The sequence below is a fragment of the Parasteatoda tepidariorum genome, chromosome 8, assembly GCF_043381705.1.
Source record: "Parasteatoda tepidariorum isolate YZ-2023 chromosome 8, CAS_Ptep_4.0, whole genome shotgun sequence".
Taxonomy (NCBI): Eukaryota; Metazoa; Arthropoda; class Arachnida; order Araneae; family Theridiidae; genus Parasteatoda; species Parasteatoda tepidariorum.
Window position 1 is genome coordinate 34,906,845 of NC_092211.1, and position 22,874 is coordinate 34,929,718.

The 22,874-nt window shown below is 28.0% G+C and overlaps 1 protein-coding gene across 1 annotated transcript in view; it reads right to left on the bottom strand.

Moving 5' to 3' along the window:
- LOC122271584 (cell adhesion molecule Dscam1-like) overlaps nucleotides 1–22,874 on the bottom strand; it is a 384,849-nt gene that overhangs the window by 342,645 nt on the left and 19,330 nt on the right. The gene's annotated exons all lie outside the window — the stretch shown is intronic.

Genomic DNA, 22,874 nt, shown 5'->3' on the forward strand with positions numbered 1-22,874 from the left:
CAGACATATATATATATATATATATATATATATATTATTTTGAAATACTTATGCATACACCATTTGTGTACTTAAAACCTGTAATGAACCTTTTTTTATTAGCATATAAAATGAACTCCACTTACAATGTTGATTACTTTTTTAGAAAGGTTGTTTCAAGTAACTTATCTGAAAATATCTAATATTTTCGTATACTTAAAAAAATGTATTTAATTATTATACAATTGTTAATAAATGATATAAATTAGTTTCAAAATTTATCTTTTAAATTTCTAAAACTAATTCTTTTTGCTGATGAGATTTATCAAAATGTTTTCATTTGTTATCCTGAAAGAAGATAAACAGCATTTCCTTACCAAGAAAACATTTCATTCGTATCAATCCTTAATTAAGTTTAAAGTAAAAAGTTAGAGAAGTGTCGCAAGCAATAAAAATTAAAAACAGATAAAAATTCATTAATTTAATTATTCTGCACCATTATACAATTTGCATAAAACTGCTCGAATGAAAAATAAATACTAATGAAATGCAGTTTCTTTCCTAAAAACTTGAAAACAGACATTTTCAAAGAAAATAAAAAGTTAATTTGTATTCTGTTTCATTCAATGATTTAAACATAAATACAAAAAATAAATAAAGCAATCCTTTTAAAATAGTTAGAAAAAACTGATAAAAGTCGTGCATAAAGTTATTTGCCTAGAGCAAGGAAGGAAAAATGCGATTTTATCGGGAAACTGGTTTTGACATAGCATTTTAGCTCATGCATTTATGACACAATTTTTTTCTTACTTTGTGAAATATGAAAAGAAAGAAACTACTTATGATGCTTAAAAGTAAAAATTCCATTCACCGAAACACTGAAAATTTCATTAGAGTAAGCTTTTTTTTTAATAAATTCAGTCTTTCACCTGAATAATATTTTAATATCAAAGGCATATACTTATGCTATTGATTTTGGGGCTTTTTGTCGAAATTTTACAAAAAAGTGGAAAAATGTATAATTTAATAAGAGCTACCATCTATTCTTTTGAGAGATTCCGACAAGATGGCAACGAATAATTATTCTAATCTGAATGTTTATTCGTAAGTTTAGCATTATTCTTAGGATTTCTAAAGATATTATAAAATGCTATTCTAAATAAGTATCAGGAGTGTCTAAGAACTTATTTAATAAATTTGTATTATTAGAAGATCTATGCATTAGAAAAATATGTGGTGAAATAACGGTACAGTATTGTTATGATATTTCTGGTAAAAAGTGGTAACAAAACCAAAGTATTCAGTTCATATGGTAACGGTTTATAGGAAATTATGGTTTTCAAAATAATAGTTCTTATTAGAACATATTCAGTAGAAAATACAAAATTGAAAAATAAATTTAACCGAACCAATGGTTTTAATACCTTGCTGGAATGGATCAAAATAAAACTATCAAATTTTACCACTTTTTCCAATTTTTATCCCATATTATAAAATCATATTTTATAGTCAATTTTATCAAAATCCTTTCCAAAGCTCTTTGGTAAAAATTACCGATATTTTTGCCAAGGTGTCTGGGTAGTTTCAACCAAACGTTTTCCTCAGTATGTTCAAAAAGCTCAGTCAATCATGAATTAAAAATATTTTGTCATTTTTAAAATTTGTTGACTTTAAATTTTTAGTTTTATAATATCTATGATGTGATTTAAAGCAAGAAAGCCAAGTTGAAAAAAACGTTTAACATAAACTAAAGAATTATACATCACCTTTTTAAATTATCTTAATGACTATAATGACTCGAACGACAAATATAAGTGACTTTATGTAATCTGTATGTCTGACTGTCACCCTATACACTGTGAAAAATTTGAACAAAACCACGGTAAAAAGTACCAACTCTGAACGTGCCGGTACTTTTTAGCATGAAATCCATTTATACTGTAACATGTTACAGAACAAAAAAATCTGATATACTGTAATTTTAACAGTAACAATTGCATTAAAATCAATGAATCAGTCTAATAAAATAAATATTACTGCAAAGATTTCTATACAAATTTCTGTGGCAAAAATGATTTTTATGTTTAAAGGTATTTTTTGAATCATGCATCCAAAGTGTTGGTATTTTATATCCGGATTTTCTGTTCAGTATAGATGGAAAAAACAGCCCCACATACCTTTGACATATGTATATCGCAAATGCATCTTATCACATATGTATGAAGTATGCCTTGAAATGCGGGAATATAATGCATTTTTCATGCATCATACTTTCATATAGCTATAAAATGTTAAACCTTAATACATGGATATTAAAATGAGCTCAAAAGTTATTAAGAAATTTTATGAATATAATGAATACATAATTGAATAAAATGAAGAAAATACTACATTCCAACTACATTATATAATTATATTTTATTATTGGCTTTCAATATTTCATATACAATATTAATAATAATACTTGAAACGCAATATGTTCCCTTAAGTCGCTTTGTAAGTTCACTTTCAAATGCAATAAGTTTAATCCACTGCCCCCTAGCGGAGGCAATCACGTATTACTTTGTTAAGAGCATATAAAAACTAATTATCGTGAGTTAAGCCTCTATTCTCTTTACCTTTCCCCGCACGGAAGTATAAAGTGGTTTATCCCTTGCATTATTTATTAATTCTACTCGAGAATGTTCACTTTGCGTGTGTTTCTTCACTTCACTTTCTTCTTGTTTCCTTTCTGTTTTCTTTGAAAATGAAAATTAATTGATAAAATTGGTAGAAAAGTCTGAATGCATCATGACTCAAGGCAACAAATTACAAGAGATCGGAAAGAAAACGAAGTTTTTGTTTGATTGTTTCCTGAATAATACAGAGAAGATTTACGGAAAAAAACTGCTTAAGGTACAGTTATTTGTTAGTCAGTAGAATAAATTGAAATGAATTTTCAAACTTCAAGACATAACTGTCGCTAAATATTCATGAATAAATTAAAACATTCTTTTTGCCTTTTCTTGAGATTGGAGACTCTTTCTAAAATTAAAAACAACATGGAAAGTGAAATTAAAATAAATTATTGAACGGTTTCTAATTGGCTTCTAAAATTGAATGCGGTTTAGAAATTCAAATGTCAAGTGTAAATGAAATGAGAAAGTATATTAATCAGTTGCTTAGCCACAAATTCAATTCAAATTGTACATTTTAATGAGAAAAGGGAGTTAAGATGAATTAAATTGGGATTTTAAGTACTGCATGTGATTTAATAAAATTGAATTACTGAAATAAATACTACATACAAATGTCCAGTGGAAATAACTTTATATCATTTAAATATTTTGAAATTTAGATATGATCTTTTTTAATATCTTAACTGTATAAGTAATAAGAATAAAATTTTGAAATTTAGTAACCCATACACTAATTAATATATATCAAACTTTTTAACAAACACTAATTTGAAAAAAAAAATTTGAGATATGTAATTTTCCCAATTAATATTTTACGATGTGAAACATTCGAAAAATGGAGTATCAGAATTACAACTTAATAATTTTTGTTAATATAGCATGGTATTGACTACTTTCTTACATTTTCCATACACATGTTAAGTTATGCTATAAAAATTTAATATTACAGAAATGTTCATCCCAAAAACTTTCTGAGGTTTGTAACAATGTTTTTACAGTACGTTGGTGTCTAAAAGTTAAGTTCAAATATGATTAACTTTTAGGAACAAGTATATTATATTCTATTAAAAATATTTGAAATATTATTGAATTGATTATATATTTGGTATTTATTGAATTGATATTAATAATTTGGCCACAGAAAATTGATTGCAATATAATACGGTAAAAATAAACATATAGATATTAATCTCAAAAACTCTCTGAGATGTGTAACAGTGTTTATGCAGTATACTGGAGTCTAAAAGTCAAGTAACTTTTCATGTGTTCAGTACAAAAGTATGCTTAACTTCCAGACACAAAATTATTTTATGTTATGAAAAATATTTGAAGTATATTGAACAAAATTATTGCGATAATTTGTCCCCAGAAAATTTATTGCACTGTAATAGGGTTAAAGATAAACAGGGACATTTTTAACTTTTTGAGATTAAAGGCAACAGCATAGATTAAATAAGTTCCATGAGCCACGCATCTTCTAGATAAAATAGTCAAAGAAATATACATTAATTGCTCTAAATATTAGAGCTCCTAGAAATAGTGTTCAGCAATAAACGAAATCTCACATACACAAGTACGCCTTCGATAAAAGTAAATGATTAAAAACATCAAAACAAAATGATAATTTATTACAGGAAAAAATACAAACGAATTACATACATATCGCTGGTTCAAAACTAAAACGACACTACTGCACTCACTTCTCATTCAAGTAGCATGAGAAGGGAGTGCAGAAGTGTCGTTTTAGTTTTGAACCAGCGATATGTTTTAGCACCTTACTGGGACACCTCCAGCGTGAACGTGGAATGTGATACTGTCGGGTTTTGAAGCATATAAGTCCTTATGATGTCCTGCTTCATATCGTTCCACAGTTGCAGTAAGAACACCACCAAATCGACTAAACTCGACGATTGTCCAACTTGCCGCCTCAAGTTGTGCCAGATATGTTCGCTCAGCAACAAATCTAGGGATCGAACAGGTCAGGAAAGTGGAGGAGGGTAATGTGGAGGAGATATTCCTGCGACACCCCTACGGTGCCTTGTCGAAAAATGGCTCCTGAACTCCCTGCCATGAGTGGCAACACAAGTTGCTGAAGAATAGGACAGACTTACCGCTGGGCTGTCATAGCAATGCGGATAAATATTAGAGGTCATCGTGCGTCGTATGCAATGGTACCCCATGCTATCACTCCAACTGTAGAAGCAGCATGCTACTGTACAGTACTGTTGACATTCACTAACCGTTGTTTACGTTCACCTGGAGTGGTGTCGCTCTCAATGGGGTTGGATTGCATCCGAATAGGTCATCTACAGTTATGAATCCAGGTTTGATTTGGGAAGTGATGATCATCATGCATGGGTGTGGAGGCTCCGTGGTGAATAACTCAATCCTGCCATCGCTGTACACCAGCATATATAATCTTAGACTGAGCTTTAACACCAATGCTCGAACGCGCTCGATAAACCACTTGTGCTATTTTCAAACATCACAATTCCTCATAACACTTTATTTCCATAATTATTTTTAAGAACATAGACTAACAATGGTTGGGTAAAATAATTTCGCAACAACACGTAGCGTATTAACTCCTGTTTTTGGTAACTGTAAGCCTCGGAAAAATGATTTTTTTTCGTTTAATTTCTTTCTTTCTTGAATACAAACAAAGAAAAAATGGAAAACGTGAGTCAATCCTAAAAATAAATTGAAATTTGAGGGACAAAGCATGCTCTTAATGTACAAATGTATAACAATAATATATTGGCACTAAAACAAGTTAAAACCTTTTTCGTAAAAAATTTAGAGTTTGCAATGAAAATGAAAAACCAAAATTTGAGTTGACAATACCCATTTTAAATACTCATTTTTCATATTCTGCAGCAATTTTTGCATCCATGAAAAGTCGAAGAACTCTTAGCTCTTTTCGCATCCTTGTGAATATCATTATATTTTGCTAAATACGGCCTCGTACAAATAAATCTTTCTTGGTGACAAGACTTTCTCCTAGACAATGTATTAAACAAAGTAATACCATAGAAAACTTGCTCTAAAATATTTAATTTTATTTAACAACCGGTGGGGAACAGTTAACACAATGCTAAGTTAACAACCATCAATGTTTCACTCTGTTGGCTTGCAATTTTGAACCTAATCCAGAAAACAAAGGAGCTTCTCGATTAAGCATTGGAACAAACTAGCTTTCGTGGAGGAATTTTTGATGAAACTAACTCGCATTTGTGCCACAAGGAAAGAAAAGCCACATAAATTCCCCACGGTTAGCCAGATGCTAAGGGGATAATTACTGATGATTGGCCTATCACTGAGGATATTTTACGTCAGCACTGTGGTCGGTGCGAGCCACGAAAAAGATTTTTATCAACCAGGCATTGCTGTTATTCGAACCAGGTATATCCAATTGAGAGGCAAACGCTCTGTCCCCTGAGCCCCCACAGCTCTTAAACATTATGACCTGCAGGTCATATGATCACGCAATCAGGAGTCCAGAAATTCAACCAATCTCTTGCAATCAAGAAATACATCATCAAGTTTTAAGTTTCTTAAAAGCATATAAATAATTGCGTAGCTATCAAAAACCTCATAAGTCAATTATGTATATGTAATTGATATTATAAATTATGAATATGTAATATAAGTCAATTATGCATGCATATGTCAGATATGCATAGTAATAAAATTAAATGCAGTATTTTTCATTTCTTCATACATAATATTGAATAAATATTATTCATACATTACATACCATGAACAAATTAGCAATGATTATATTTAACATCAAATATTTAAAATCGATATTTCAATACATTATTTTATAAAAATTTTTCCGCAGGATTCTTATTGACTTCGAAAAGAAAATAATAAGTATATAATTATGTATATAAAATGAGGGATCCTTTTTATACTGTTGATTTTTTTTGCCACTAGCTAAAAATATAAAAAGTTAGATTTCGGTTTTCATTTTTATTAAAAGGCTGTTTTAATATCTACTAACGATTATTTTCAAAACCCATTTCAACAATATCTTTCACTTAAAGATTTTATTTAGAATTCTGAATAAATGATTTTTGAGAAAATATTTGTTTCTTTGAAATAATTAATATGCAATACATACACTTGCAAATTAAACAAAAGTAAATATGAACTGATAATCAGTGCATAATTGACACTTTATCTAACAACACGTAAAAATAAAATTTTACTGTATACTTATAAAAATTATCAAGTGCGAAAATTAAACAATTGCCATTAAATTAAATGTTGTAGTGATATACGGCTTTAAAAATAACTTTAATCATTTCAGCGAGTAAGGAAAACTAGTAATACAAAAAAAAAATACAACGGAAAGGAAATGAAAGGAAATGTACATAAGTATATCACAAATGTATATTCATTATTTCAAGTAATGATAGATAAATGTAATTGCAGAGGTCATTTTTTTGGCCCCTATCAGTGCGTTTAAGGAAGCAATTGCGAGAAATATACGGTAAAAAGAAACGGTAAAAATAGCTGATAGGTGGCTTCCATAAATAGCCAGTGTGTTATCGGGCAGAAATAGAAATTCTTCCACCCCATTAGGCAATAAAGGCGAGCATATTGGTTAATTTGAAAAAACAACATTCATGGAATAAAAACCAAACAATTTTCAACGCAATTTTGCAGAAATAAAATTTTTTTGATCGTATTTGTTACTTTTTTAACATTTTGAAATGTAAAGGGCATAATTAAGTGATATTGAAGAGTAGAGAGCGAGAAAAAAACTAATGTTTTTTAAATGAATGTAGCAATTATGGAAAGCTTCAGTAAAAAAAAATGAGTATTTCTTTTTTAAATTTATTTTATATTTTTTTTTCTTTCATTGTTTGAGTATTTTTTATGTTTTAAACAAGCTAACTTAGCATTTTTAAATAATACATATAAAAATGGGAAAAAAACTGAGTTTTTTTTAAACAGTAGAAAAAATAGGCATTTCCAAGTATACTCAGAAATTGTAAATATATTTTCAAAAATTTGACAATGTAAGTCTATAGATGTAAGTTTATGTATTTGTGCTCAGTAAATATTTACATCTATGCTCCTCAAGTGATCTTTTAGACAAAGAATTACAAATAAAATATTGGTTATTGGGAAAATACATTTTGGGAAAATTTATAATTTATCAAATGCATAAGAAGCAAAAAGGAAAAATTCTCGAAACTTTTGAGTTCTAAAAACTTATTAAAATCTAAAACTTTTTAAAATCACTGAACATCTTAACTGGGCATTGTTCAAAAATCTTAGTATGAAATTAAATTAAAGATTTATAGTTTTTCTTCTGAAATTTTGATTTCTATTTAATTGATTAAATGCTATTTTTTCCAACAATTGCGTTAGCAAAATCAAAAATTCCTTAGCAAAGCTTTCTTTTAGGATAATTGAATTACAATTAAGTATAATCTCTTAAAATTAGTCAACCATTGAGAAAAACGAATAAAAAAATTGGGGCAAACAGTTAAAAATATNTTTGTGTGTATTCTGAGTACTCTTCATGTGATCTCTTAGACAAAGAATTACGAATAACATATTGGTTATTGGGAAAGTACATTTTTGGGAAAATGTATAATTTATCAAATGCAGAAGAAGCAAAAATGAAAAGTTCTCGAAACTTTTGAGTTCTAAAAACTTATTAAAATCTAAAAATTTTTAAAATCACTAAACATCTTAACTGGGCATTGTTCAAAAATCTTAGTATGAAATTAAATTAAAGATTTATAGTTTTTCTTCTGAAATTTTGATTTCTATTTAATTGATTAAATGCTATTTTTTCCAACAATTGCGTTAGCAAAATCAAAAATTCCTTAGCAAAGCTTTCTTTTAGGATAATTGAATTACAATTAAGTATAATCTCTTAAAATTAGTCAACCATTGAGAAAAACGAATAAAAAAATTGGGGCAAACAGTTAAAAATATTGATGTTACCTTTATCTACTGTTATTAATTAATTTACTTTTTACATTATGAATTTTTGTTTTTACAAAAATAAGTAAAACATATAAGTAAAATTATAAAAAATAAGTGAAATTATATATATCATATCAGAATACACTTTAAACTAAAAGTAAACCTGGAAGTAAAATAAAAATTACCCATTGATAATATTTTGACTCTAAACAATATTGATCTAAACAATATTGAATGAAATCGTTCATCTATTTCATCTGTATTTACTCTCATCTCTATTTCTTATTTTTATTATAGTTATTAAGTAAAATCTTTACTTTAACCTTGTCACGTACACCAAAAAGAAGTTCCGGCATCCTGATTTCCGGTAAAATCCCTTTCTACAATAAAAAAAAATCCGATATACCAAGCATTTTACAATAATACTTACTGTAAAATCATTGAATTACTAAAATTAAATTTATAGTATTGTAAAAATTTTAAGTTAAAAGTTATTTTTTGGATCAGACTGATAGATTCTTTTACCGAAATTTTATTCGGATTTTTTAAAAGTAAGAAGCAATATCGATTTTCTTAGCATCATGGAATAAAATATCACTTTGTAAAGCAATTTTTTTATTCCAAAATTTGCCGAATTTGTTTTGCCAGCAATAAATAATCCACAAAAGCCAGAAAATTGTATTCTATTTCCTCGTCATGATGAGTTGTTTCTAAAAATATTTGCCCAACCAACTTATCACTCCGTTACTTAAGTCTTTTCTTTTCTTCTGTCTCTAAGAAAGCAGACGAATTGATGGGAAACCAATTTCAAGGAACGCTACCCTTTTCCTAACAACATTCGATTGGGAAGATCCTGATCAAATGGTTTCTTTTCTTAATCCTCTGGGTTTTGAGACGTGAGATGAGAGGGCGCGAACAGAAAATTTTAAATCTCCAGAGAACATCACAATCCACAATCCTGTGAAGTAAGCTACTTGCCCTTGAGCTTGTGCCATTGCGTTAGTGGTCATTAAATCTGTATCCAATCGAGGTTGTTTCTTTATGCCTTGCCAACTTGTTTACTCTTGTTTTCCGAGAGAGACCTTTGTGTGTATTCTGAGAATGGTATTCTTGATGGGAGAAAGGCATGTGTTTCCACCTGTCTCTAAAGTTCGACATTTGATCGAATGGAAAGAACTGATTTCTTTCAGCTTTTTCTTTTGTTTCATGTCCTCTGGGAGATGGAGAACATGATTATTTTTCGATGCACTTCAAAAACTCATGTTAGTATTATGTTTTAATAAAAAATTTTTGTAATATTAAGTAACTCAATGTGCTGAGTGAAACTAGCTTCTTTGATCATTTAACATTCAATTCTAATTTTATACACATTAATTATAAATTTTTATAATGTATCCCTATACTCATTAAAAATGGATCGCAAAACTGTCTCCGATTTAGTCGAAACCGTTTCCTGGTACATGGTCAGATCAAACACTTTGTCAAAGTGACAAAATAACTATCGTAACTTCTACAAAAAACGAATTTTGTCAAAATCTTTAAAAAAAATACTCGTCATTCTATTTCCTCAAAAAAGAAGAGAAAAAAACACCGTGCAACCTAATGAACCAATATTAGTAATAATCACTTTATCGTGAGCACCATTAATTTATTCAATCCCCCTATACAACAGCATAAGAAAAGATAAATTACACACATGCCAGAAGCGTGATCGGGCATAAGTGACGGATCCCGAACACTCATGCTGGGATCTTCCAAGAGCGAGGCCAAGCGAGTATTTTGTCACTTTATAATCAATCGTCTTGTCCTCATTGCAGTTTCGTCTTTCTAGTTCACAATCTCCTGCAATGCACTACGATAAGGTTTTCAGATGAGGAAACATTTTCGTCAAAAATTTGAGAGTTCGTGTTTCATCACAAATCACGGGATTTTGTGATGAAATGATACTCGAAATTAACGAAATACAGGTCAAGAATTGCTAAATTGTCGAAAAAAGAGTTTTATTTCAGAGAGCGTATTAATATTTAGTTTATCCTAATACTTTTTTTTTACAGTTCATGTCCTTAGGTTAAATCACTATATACAGAAACTATGAAGGAGTAAAATAATTGCTATGTCACTATTATGATTTATTTTCCCATTCGTGATGTTTAGTACTTAGCAGATAAGTAACACAAGAGAATAACGTCATACGCAAGAGTGATAATAATTAATAGTTTTTTTAAACTATTACATAAAAAATGAATTACCTATTTAATTTCAAAAATTTCAAATATTGATCAGAAGGTGTGAAAAATAAATTTTTTAACCTTGAGAAATCATGTCCACAAAGCATTTATACTCGCACTAGTTGGTAGTGGTCATTAAATCTGTGTCCAATAAATGTTGAAATTTTTATGATTTAACAACTTGTGTATGAATTCCAACGCTTACATTTCTATGTGTTCCGAAAAGTGTTTTTCTTAGAAAAGTCTTTTACAAAAAGATATTGAAACCTTTAAAATGAGGCCGTGACATTGCTTTAACAGGCATTAAAACTGTATCCAATCAAAAACGTTTCAAAAACTTGTTTACTATTATTCTCGAAGTAGAATATTTTGTATTTCAAGATAGAACTAAGTCTTCTTTTTTTTTTGCTTTTAAGGCCATTAAATCGCTTCTATTAATTCCAATGAAAAAAAATTTCCTTTTGCTTTTGTTTGCGATTGTTTGAGATTATTCTACCTTTTAGACGATAGCAATCAAGACACTACAGACACTGCCTTCGTTACCAGAGTTAGATTTTCTAAGAATACTTATAAGATAAATAAATTTATAAGATACTTAAACTTTAAAATACAAATGTATATAAAAAGTGTACTAAAAGTTATATGAAATAATATATTTTAAATTCCAGTATTATGTTAGCCACTGAGTGTAAATGGGGCGTGTTGAAAGGACCAATTATATTTGTGATCAATCGCAGAGTTTTTTTTTCGAATCCAAAATTTTTGCAAACCTTATTTTAATATTTTTTTTTTAATTAAAATAAGTTTTTACTATTTAATATATTTTATATTTATGTCATGGATAGCAAAGAGAAGTAGAAAATTTTTTTTATACCACGTGACTTTTATTTTATATTAGCTCACTCGATTTTACGGAAGTTGAAAGTGAAGAACAATTGTTATTCTTCTCATTTTTCTCAAACTCATTTAAACAAAACAGTGAATTGTTTGGATATTAATTGATCTTAATTTGTATGGAAATTTCTTCAAACTTATTTCAAAGGTAAACTGATTTTTGCTATGAAATGTCAAAATTATACACATAAAAAGTTAAATAAGTAGTAAGATTAAGCAATTTATTTGTAGAAATATCAAATAGTTGCATTGAAATGCGTATCAGAACTTTTTTCTTATAATTTGTTTCAAATTATAGCAGAATTTCGTTTTATCATAAAAAAATTTTAAAAAATATGAAATCACACTCTTAAGAATCTCTGGTACAAGAAGTTCGAAAATTATAATCAAAGATTATTATTATTTTGATATTCGAAAAAAGTAAGAATTTTTTCATGGTCTTCCACTCTTTGTAACATAAAAATGCTACCTAACTTTCCAATCGGTTTTACCAACAAGATAAAGATGAAATAATCTTAATGCTTGCCTTCGTAATCAGAGTCAAAATGTATACAACACATGAGATATGTGAAATATATTGCTATATGAGATGAAAAATATATTTTGAAATATATTATAAAATTTTTCTAGTAAAAAAGTTCTTTTCATTATAAATACGTTTTATCTCAAAATTCTTCTTGCTTTTACAGAAAAACTATGATAAATGCGAAATAGTTAAAAGGGCTAGTGGACGGATAAATCTCTACTTCAAAGAAAAAATCATTTCCTCTTTCATCAAGACTGTTTCTTAAAAAAATGAATAAAAACTTAAATAGATAAGCTTTGCAAAAAAAAAAAAAATTATTGCTAAATGTTAAGAATATGAGCTTAATGTAAAGAATTGTTTCTATTACTTAAAAAATAACAAAACCAAAACAGGTTACCGAAAACAAAAGAGTTAATTCTTCTTAAAGATAACACTAACAAGAATACTATTTTAAACTTAAAAATAGATTCGATAAATCTAAAAAATGACTTTGATGGAAATTGTAGATTACTAAAGTGAAGAATCCGAATATTTATACTATAATCCTACCTCAGACTGAAAGATAAACTTTTATTTTCCAATACCAGTTTTATCAGCATAGAATTATGGCTACTACACACAAAAGACTTTTTATTTTATTGTATAGCTAAAGGGCAGCGAACCATTGGAAGTGTTTTCTAAACATGAACTAAAAAAAAAGTCTATTTGAAATCCTATGAAAGGTTTACATTTTTGGCGAAAAAGAATATCTGCGCCAACATGTCGTTGCCAGGCAACTACTGCTTTTCCAAAGACTTTACATCATTTGGAAGAAGACTTCTACAAGCAAAATCGAGTTAAAATTCTTTTCAATTGTTTTTATTTGAATTCTAAGTTTTCGCCAAAAATAAATGTTTTATACCCAACAAGGAAAGAAATAAAACTTCCTCTGAAAACCTGTCAAAAACAATAATGATATTGTTTGATGTATTTTAAACATATTAACTAAAGCAAAATTCTTCGTTTAATTGTCGTATTTTGTTTTTATTCCAAAACTTCTTTCTTAAACAGTACAAAAATATATTGTATAGGTTCTCCACATCTTAGTACCAAATTATAGGAAAAATTTATCTTCCACTGTCCTAAATGATGTGTTTTCATAATTGATATCCCCATTGAAAATTAATCTCAAATGAAAATAATTCTTTAAAATTAGAAGAAAAAAAATACAAATTTCGTAAATATATTTTCTTGAAATAAAGGAATTTGTATAATACAATCCTACATTTCGGTATTTATTTCATAGTTTTGAATTAAAGTAAAGCGAATCAATAGATATTAGAGCGATTTTGCATAGCACATGCTTTACATTAACTGTAAAGCTAACTACCAGTTACTAATAGTGCAATTTGTTAGGAAAATATCCTGTATGAGCCGTCAAACAGCGATACAGCGTTAATTTGAGGCATAGGGGAAACCGTGACCCTTAGCGAAATCAAAATGGTCCAGAATACAAAAACCATGATTTTTTTTTAATTAGTTAAAAATAATATAAGTAATTTTCATTTTGAAATAAAAAATATTTTAAATATAACCTGAGATGAAACCTTCATTGAAATTTTCAATCAACCTGGTAACCTAAAAATCAGCCAAAACACAGTAACAAGAAAAGTGCTCGATTAAAGCAAACTTTTCTAACTTTTAAACGTTCTTTTTACTTGTTGCTGTGTTTAGGATTCAGTGAATAACATGCTCTCAATGAATGGAAATTTCATCATTGGAAGATTTATCTCATATTTAAATTTGTATAAAACTAACTTTTTTTCTTATTTCGATGATAATCAATTGCATCCAAGCAATTAAAATAAATCATCCATTTATTTGTAGATAATTTTTTGAACGACATTCATGTTACATCAGAAAACGATATCAGCGAATATAACTCTTTCTATTTAATGGGGTCCAGAAGACAAATATTATATTAACAATGATCTGTTTTAATTGCTTAAAAAAATCATTCAAATGATGAAAAAAAGTTTTTTATTTCAATTATAAATTGAGGTAAGAATTCCAGTGAAAATTTTTTTTATCGACCTGGGAACCTAAAAATCAACACTTAAGTAAGAAAAGGTTTGACTTGTTGCTGTGTTTCGGATTTGGTGAACCATACGCTACCAGGTTGAATTTAAATTTTACCACTGGAGGTCTTATCTCTTCAAACTGGATTAAAAACAAATTTTCTTATTATTTGAATGATAATTAATTGTATTTAAGCAATTAAAATAAGTCATGATTATTATTTTAATTTTTATTTATTATTATTCTTTTACGATATTCATATAATGACAGAAAATACTGTCAGCGAATATAACTGTGAGAGTAGAAAAAATCATATAATCTTTTAGCAATTAACTTGTTTTTAATTGAGAGAATAATTTTACCTAAGTAAAGTTTTTATTTTTTTGGACTGATATCTTTTCTTCTTTTGATGCATTTTTTAAGCCTTAGTAGAAGCACTCTAAAACTTTCAAAACAACGATATCACATTTATATTTTTTTATCTTGAAACGTAAATACACATCATTTTAATGAACAACTCAACTAAAACAACTGAAATAGAAAAATTCCTAAATGCAATTATTCTTAAAAGGTTTTAAAAAATGCTGCTGACTGTTTTTTTTTTTTTTGGTTTAATCATATGATATATGCTGCTTAAATGAATTGAAAAACGTTAAGTGAAAAAAATTTTAAAAAACATAGTAGAAAACATGGTAAATTTTTTTTATGGATTACTATATGGGGAAAAATTAAACCAAGATTGATGGCTTGGTTTATATGTTAATGTGAATGATGATGATGTAATATGCAAATTGAGATAAAAACATGAAAAAAATATCACGATTTGAAAGACAATAAATCACATTAGTAAGAAAAAAAAATCTTATGTAATATTTTTGTGACTAATCTTTTTGTGCCTCAGATTTTTTAACCTTTTAAGCAATAATAGAAGTAACTTTATAAGGTTTAATTGCATAAATAACATGCCTATAGAAAAATAAAAGCAGTTATAATAAATTTTATAAAAAAATTAGAAACAATAAACATCATCAGCTAAAAAATATTATCAATGATTAATGACCATTCATCATTGCTATCGATCTCTCATTCACTGTATTATCTGCTGAAAGAAAAAATGAATAAAAATATACATATAGTTTTAAGAGAGAAAAATGAATGTTCCATTTTTTACATTTCTATCGAAATGACTATAAAAAGTGTAATTTATTAGCCTCTTTTTCGCTCTTTTTCATACAAAAGATAACAAAACTATATCATGTATTTGAAAAATATTTATTTCGCTTTCGTAGGAACACTTTATTTTACCGAAAAATAAATATCAATATTTTATTAAGAGCATGCCTTTCTTTGACAAGTAAATATCAAAAGAAGCGTTGTAGTATTTAAGAAAAAACAACGTTGGTTAAAGTTATTTTTCATTTTCAAGCATTGGACACTCAATTTTTAAGTTTTCAACGAAGCATTTGAATTTTATTTTCTTCCATCAGACCTTCCCTTGAGATCCATATATTACTACATAGTGCATTTTTATTTTACAAGTTATCTTCTGTTCAGGCAAATGATTTATTCTCCCCCTGGATGTTTACAGATATTTGATAAAAATTCAGTTTTCGGAAATAAAATAAAATGTTACATATTTATAAGATGAAAATTCATAATGAACTATGCACGTTAAATTTTGAAATAAGATAAAAGGCAGTGAACTTACATTTTATTTTTACTAAAAATGATTATAAAAATAGCATAACACTTATCTTTTTCCTGTAAAATACAAAATTGCCTCAAATGCTATTGCACAAAATTTGAATCAATGCATCAAAGGCTTGTTATTATTACAATGTTTTCTTAACTTTAGTTATACCTTTGTGTGTATAAGTATATTTTACTGAACGTTTCAAAATGATTTAGAGGTGCATTTTGTATTATAGAACAAAGTTCGATAACGAGCACCAAAAAAATAATTTAAGTAAGAAAGGAAATAAGAAGGTAGCTGATGATCTTGTCTGGTTTACAATCAAAATATTTTGCATTCCATTACCTGAGGGCGAAGACAGAACCCTTAACGAACTGGTCTACACAGCAATGCTTTGAATTTCTCTCAGATAAAGGTGATCTCGTTATATTTAAAAATTAAATAAATGAAAAGGGCGAGGATAGCTCGGTTGTTAGGGACCTGGGGCTATGTCCAAGAGTCTCTGAGTTCGATCACAGTTGGCCGAAGACTCAACGTGTAGTAAATGGTGACTGATGCACTTTAAATCTGTCGAGTCACATGGTCTTCCATGTTTCCATAGCAAATCATACCTCTGGAGGTACTGATCCATGGGTTTCCTTGTCTTTTGGATTGGTTCAAAATTACAAGACTACGGCGTTTAATATTAATAGTCGTAAACTCAAAATTGGGTTGGCTGTTCAATGAAGGTTATAAAATAAAACAAAAATATTAACGAATAAATCACTCCAAAGCCCGTAGCTTTCAGGATTGAGTACAAAGTTGCAAAGTTATGAATTTGAGCAACGGTGGCCGTAAACTCAAAATTGAGTCGGTGGTTCAACGACTGTTATTAATGTTGTGTGAAAGAGACGTGGTGTAGCTCAGGGAACGGAGCGTTCTCCTCCCAATGAGGTAACCCAGGTTCGAATTACAGAGGGGGGCAGGTTGATACAAATTCAGCTCCTGGCTGACTCCGACCAGAGTTCTGACGTAAATTATCCTCAATGATATAAGCATCATGTGTTTGAATCTTCCAGCTAACCGTGGAGGTTTGGGCGATTTCCCTCTCCATGTAAAGTTGCGAGATGGTTCCCTCAAAATTTTTTTCATGAAAGCTAGTTTTTTCCAATGTTTGATCCAGTACACCTCTTGTTATCTGGGTTGTATTCAAAATTACGAGGCATTGGAGTGGAACATTGATAGTAGCAGACTCAGAATTGTTTCAGTTGTTCAACGCCGGTTATAAAATAAAATATGTTTGAAATTTTTTTTTCATGTTTGTTAGTTTTCCATGATGAGTTATTACATAAAGTATTCATGTTTAGTGATTGTTCAAAAATCGGAAGATTACAACTAAATAGTTACACGCATTTTGAAATTAAATATTGCTTTTAAATAAATATTATTAAAAATAAACAGTTCCTTCTTGAAGAAAAATATATCTGTGCGCTCTTCAGAAAACATATTTTAAGTCCTACAGTATAAGATTGTGTAAAAAAGAAATTAAATATTGGCAATCACTTAGTTAAAAAAAATACTGCAGTTCAATAACTGGAGCTTAAAGAGTCAATCCAAGTGCAATGACTTATTTTGTCTAATGTGTATTTAAAATAGCAGTTCCATGTACTTTGTCTGAGAGTCATAAGGAAATTATTACTTCAGTAACTAAATTTAATATTTTCATTATCGAATTGAATAACTATGACCATAATACCTATGGCCAATTAGCAGAGTTTAAGCCAATAGTAGTATCCGAATAAGATTATGGTCGAAACCACAAGAATATGGCGAAATTTACCGTGTTTCGAGCTCTAAGGAAACATCAAAAATGTCGGTAATTTTTATATAAATACTTTAAAAATTATTACAGCAAAATTAGCAATAATAAGGTTTTCTAATCTGTGATATAATTTTATAAACTTATCATGATAACTTAGAGCATGGCATGAAAATAATTTATTAGGTTAAATTTATCTTTCAGCTTTTTAATTTTACTCTACGGATAGTTATAAGAACTATAATTTTAAAAACCAGAATTTCCGGTAAACCATTGCCCAATGAACGGAAAAAAAGACGAAATGAATTATCTGAGTACCATTTATTTTGGGTTTATTAGCCCAAAATTATATTGTTTTTTTTTTACCTGAACTATCATCATCATAGCTGCTAGCAATAATAAAGTATAAAAGCTATTAACAATAATGTTTAGGCATTTTTTTAAGGCCAACCTAAAGGGAATAGTATCAAAATATCACATATCGGTGACCTTTTAAATCAATAAAACTTACAATCATAATCTCAAACCAGTTTAATACCTTGTTCCTTATCCACCTTTTTAAATATTGCAATTTGCTTGGTCATTTTAACATTGTAATATAAGTTCTGGAAACCTTTATTAAGTTACATATAACAACACAATCTATAAATCTTACGAATGTAAATTAAAAAAGTTCAAATGTAATTCTTTAATATTTGAGAAGTTTATTATATTGATTTAATATTAATATAATTTACTATTCTAATAACGAATAACCTCAAGATTCAACTACACTTTATGGATTTTATTATAACAACCTTATAATAATATTTTACAGTAATATTATCGTAACCAAATTGAAAAATGAATAAAGTGAATTATGGGAATTAAATTGGGATGGGAAGTGAACTTATTTGCCTACAATCAAGAAATAATTTTTTTTTTATATTATTTGGAATACCAAACTGACTTTTCGTTCAAAGTTTATCAATTTATTTAATATTTAAATACGCTTGAAATAAAATAGAATACATTAAATTTGAAGTATTTATAAGTTACACTTATAAGGAAGTTACAGTTAAGAAAATACAAGGATTCTCAATTAATTTGTGATCTGACTTAATTTTATTTTATCAGAAAAAAGTTCTTTTTATCATTGCTGAAATTTTCCAATATTCTCCTCAAACAATATTTCCGAACTTTTCGCCCCATAATCAATTATCTTTACTTCAAATATCTTATAAGTTTGAACATTAAAAAAAGAAAAATATTTAGAAATGGTCTGCACAAAAATTTATTTTAAAAATAAAAATAGACATTTTTTGAATCCTATTTCTTATAATTAATTTGAAATGTTACGGGTAATAGGCAAGTGGGGACCTTTTTTTAACAAATTTATCAAAAAATTACATTAAACAAAATTTTTAGCTCTTTGATAACTTTTTAGCGATAATTTTGAAGTTTTCCTGCATTCTGGTTTATATATAAAATGATAAAGTGGTTAGTTCCTTTAAAAAAATTTTCACATTTTCTTCCTTTTTTTCTAAAAAATAACTCGCACCAATTTTTTAACTCTTATTGAATCAGTGTTGTCAAGATCTTGAATTTTTATATCACTCTAATGCAATTGCGAATTTAAAAAAGAAAAAAAAACTTTAGTTGCCAAATAGTAAAATGAAAAATCCACTTAATGCATGTCCGAACTAGTCTCACTACCATGGGTCGACACTAGCACCACGAAATCGCATTTTTGTTTTATGATTAGAGTCGATTAATTGAAACGATGAAAAGCGCAAGTTACTACTTCTTTATGTAAAAAACATTAGCATATTATTACCTTTAATTGAAATTTTTAAAACAAAATATATCAACAAAAGAATAAAGAAATAAAATGAATAAGGAAAGAATAAAGATTTGAAAGTTGCTTTTACACATTAAAAACCTCTTTTTACTAATTTATACTGAAAATTTTTCAGTGTGATTATGCACATGCACATAAAAGTGTACACCAGTGTTTTCAATACTATCCTCACCGAAGAAATTTGACGAATGAATTAAAACGTTATTCAAATTGTCCAATTTAGCTCAATGTCTTTACTAGCTCCCTCTCCCCTACTGAGGAAACAAAAATAGTGGTTAGGGAATATAGAGTAAAATTAATCCTGGATAAGACTAATCCATTAAAATGGACATGCAATCTAAATGTTTTTTTAAATAAATAAATGCATTTGACTTAAAAAGTTTTTTTAAATTTATTTTTAAACTAGCTGAATATCAGTTTTACGTGCGAGGAGAAAAAAAAATAAACAATCAATAAATCAATAAATCAACACTGAACAACTGCAAATTTAAATTACCTAAGTACTTAATAAAACATTAAATTATTACCGAATAAAAATGTAATTTTCGCATCATGGGTATCAATAAGATTATGGCGATTATTTACGTTTCTCCTATAATACCTTTATTCCTTTTAATTACTTTTAATTTTAATTTTTAATATATATTTTGATGGATTCACGTCTTAGAAGCGTAACTATGTAAAAAATGCACGTTACTTGAAATAACTTTAGAAATACTGATTCCTGAAACAATCCACCGATGCTAATCCACCGATGTTTTTTTGACATAAAAACCAAAAAATAAATATTGAAAATTGGGAGGAAAAACTCCGCTTTTAAATGAGAGCTATAAGCTAGCAATCAAAGAAAGAAAATCGTCTGCAACCTTGTGTTCTAAGTTATTCCATTTTCCATTTTTGAAATTTCATTTTTTATATGGTTTATCAAGCGAACTGGAAAATTTCGGACAAATTCTTAGGATCGGGTTTAAATTTGCCTCTCTACTATTAACCGGAGATGCTTTACAAGTGAAAAAATGTTCATGCTTATCATAATTATTCGATTAAGTTATAATTAAGTTAAAGGCTATGATAAGTAAATAATAATTAAAATAAAGGCTATACTGATCCTCTTGCAACGCATTATTCAAGATTTAATTAAGAATTATAACTAGTGATATAAATTTTCAATGGATGCAGATTCTATTCAAATATGTAGGCCACTGGAATATCATTTAGGATATTTTCAAAAATGGTTGGTTTGAGGATATGCTTGACTTAGAACTTCTCTTACTTTCAAAGAATTCAAATATCTAAGAGTTCAAAATATTACGGATACAGATGCTGACACATATTGCTTAAAATTCAATACGAAAATAATCTCTGAATGAAAGAGATATTAAAATAATCGAGGTTTTTAATTTATTTGATTATCTCTTAATTAAATTCAATATTTCAAGGGCAAAATTATGCAGTAAAAAGTTAGTCTTAAAAAATTTTTTGGACACATTGTCAAAAGTTTCTTCACTCAATCTTTTTTTCTTTAAAAAGCTATGATGGATTGATTTTTTTCTTGTTTTCTTTAAAAAGCTAAGAGTGATTTAATTTTTTCTTTTCTAATTTACAAAAAACTATGATTGATTTAATCAAAATGAAGCAAACTAAGTATTTCAGCAAAATTTTACCCTTTTAATATTTTTTTGGATTTACATATTATTTGAATTCCTAAGAAAATCTGCAAACGAAAGCAGTTCAGATATATTTTTTTTACACCTAGCATGGTATATGTAGCAAAAATGTGAATTGGTTAAACGTTTTAGAATTTATAAAGATTAAATGTAAATCCGTTGTTAATTAATAGTTTCATTACTTTTTGAATTATGATTGTTATTTTGTGGTTATTTATGTTGCATTGATTTATGTACTATAATTGTTAATAAATTGAAAACAAATAGTTATATTTACAATATTGTAAAAAAAGTTAATTCTATCGGGTAAACTTTTCTTCGAAACTTTTAAGTAATGACTTACTTGAATTCTTGGCGCATCTATTTAATTCTTAGAGTACGTAGAATAATTTTTCTTTTTTCTTTCTACATTGGAAAATTCCATAAAAGATACTCTAAGAAAAATCGGGAAACTTTATGGTATTAAACTCGTTCTTAAAATCTTAATAAGTAGCAAGAAGCGTGAACCGTTCCTTTTTTCCTTATAAAAAATCCCAAACTCTCTCCTAAATCTTAAGTAATTGCCGAACGTCTTTTTATTATAATCCTGGGAATTTCAGTGCATAATTTATCTTCTTGAGGTAGTACATGTTTTTGACTCCAAAGATGCTCCTAATTATATATGGTTTCAAAGAGGTCTGTAATTTTAATACATCGATAATTAGCAAACAAAATGTGCAAAACATTTTTGACAAGTATACGTGATCTTTTTTGGTTATTAAAAATAAATGGTTATAAACATTTAACTACAGTTTATCTTAAAGCTTTAAAGTTGATTTTCTTTAAGTTAGGTTAACTTTTGCAAAAATGCTGCGTCAATTTTTGTTTAACTGTTCTAAGAGAAAAAAGTCATGGTCATAACTTACCAGGATATGGCAAAATTTACAGTTTTTTTGTCTCCATAGAAACACCAAGAAGCTGAGTAATTTTTTTGCCAAAGCTCTTTAGTAAAGAGTTTGGTAAAATTAACAATAAAATGTAAATGTATAAAGTATGATAAAATTTAGTAAACGTGATCAAATTAGGTAATTTTATCATCATACCTTAAAGCTTGGCGTAAAAACCATTTATTTGTTCAAGTTTAATTTCCAGTTCTGTGCTTTGCTGAGCGCTTGGTTATAAGAAATGAAATTTTGAAAACCAGAATTCCCTAAATATCGTTTGCATGTGAAATTAAAAATTACCTTGTGAATTTTTTTAAATAACGTATATATTAGTTTTTAATATCAGGATCATGATTTTATTTTGCGGAAAAACAATACATTAATTTTACCAGAATTTGTGCCACCATGTGTTTGGTCAAGTTAAAAATTTTTGCTATCTTAGATTTGCTTAATATTTTCTAATAATTATACAAATTCCTACATAATAACTCAAATTCACGAAAGGCAGATAAGGTTGGAAAACTCATCTATTAGAAAAGAGATGGGCTGGTGACTAGTTTTCTAGGAATCGAAACTTCTAGTTATCTTGGTTTCATAAAAAAATCTCCGTGCATCCTGCCGAATAAAACAAACTATAT